At 38.8% G+C, this 1,428-nt stretch overlaps 2 non-coding genes across 2 annotated transcripts; both read left to right on the top strand.

Moving 5' to 3' along the window:
• Positions 1–464: 464 nt before the first annotated feature.
• SARC_30306 lies at positions 465–548 on the top strand. The gene has a single exon. It is a non-coding gene; the product is annotated as a tRNA-Asp (tRNA).
• A 238-nt stretch (positions 549–786) lies between these two features.
• On the top strand, positions 787–857 carry SARC_30305. The gene has a single exon. It is a non-coding gene; the product is annotated as a tRNA-Gly (tRNA).
• Positions 858–1,428: the final 571 nt, after the last annotated feature.

Raw genomic sequence — 1,428 nt, 5'->3', positions numbered from 1 at the left:
TGTTCTTACTTCAGCTTCGATTGTATCTACGATATACTGCACTGATTCAGCGTCTGTGTGGTCGGCTAGCATTCGCCGCACGTCACCTTCAGTGGCTGACATACTGCGAATTCAGTCGTGAATTGCATAAATTAATGGCATAAACTCTACTTTACTTGAAGCACTAGATATTTGTCAAGGTCTCGTACGGTGTTGGATAAGACGTACATATCTACTTAATATACACGTCTGTAGTGGGCGAATCTTGGAAGAGCTTCAAGCCTGTGGTATCAACATAGTAATAAAATGACGTCATTAGATTCGGACCCGAAAATTTCCATATTTATAAACTGCGTACGAATGAGGACTGAGGAGCTCTCAAAAGACATTGACATTGGTGCACTCGCGAACAGCACATTAAATTAGACTTGACATTGTCAATACAAATACCTTTTACTATTTATTAAAATTGTCAGCCAATCATATCGTGGATAGTATAGTGGCTAGTATCTCCGCCTGTCAAATACAACAGATCGCGGAAGACCCGGGTTCAATTCCCGGTTCGCGAATATTTATATTTGCTACCAGCCTGATCTATTTAAATATTTATTTTTGAGAACAAGAATCGAATGCGAAAGATGTGAATATTTTCATTGTAACCGTTGTAAGAAAGTGTGAGCCGGGTTATACTCCGAGAAACAACTTATTCTACACTTTCGAAAGGCAACGCTTATCGGAATCCATAAAAGACGAGTTTACTTATAAACTAAATTTTAAAACTTATTAATTACTATATTTCAAAGTTAACATCTAGTGGTTTAGTGGTATAATTGCCCCCTGCCACGGGGTAGACCCGGATTCGATTTCCGGCTAGATGATTTTTTCGCGGTGATAAATGGAGGAGGGCTGTATTTAACATTGATCTCTTTGCCGACAACAGAACAGACTTGTCATCTTCTTCGGGCGATTCTAAAACTCTGAGACTGGTTAGGTATGAAAATCAGACCTGCCAACAGATATCTAAGTTTGACATCGACATATATTTTGACCTTTGACCGACAACAGGTTCATCAGTCTTTACGGTCTGTATGCATAGCTGCGCCAATCCTGAGAAACACCATCTGATTGAAGTGTTGAGTCACACTGTATAATTGAGTATTGAAAAGTACATATCGATAATATTTCATGGAGACAGCCGCAGAATTCGAGTGATCTTTTCAAGCTGGCAAACTTGTAGGCTAATATATCCGTCGGCAAATTTAATCAGCATAAATGTACTAACCAATTTTAGATTGTCGAAAGGTCTAATCCCCGTTCACTGACTAACCAGTAAGTCACGGAATTTAACAGTCGACCGTAAAAGCTGACGAATTTGTAATCCTAAATTACCATATCTAAATGAGGTACACTTCACATCGGGTCACAAATTCATCTAAGGATATATGTATA

The sequence above is a fragment of the Sphaeroforma arctica genome, assembly GCF_001186125.1.
Source record: "Sphaeroforma arctica JP610 unplaced genomic scaffold supercont1.7401, whole genome shotgun sequence".
Lineage (NCBI taxonomy): Eukaryota > Ichthyosporea > Ichthyophonida > Sphaeroforma > Sphaeroforma arctica.
The sequence above is the reverse complement of the archived record's forward strand: the minus strand, read 5'-3'. Positions and strand labels throughout refer to the sequence as shown.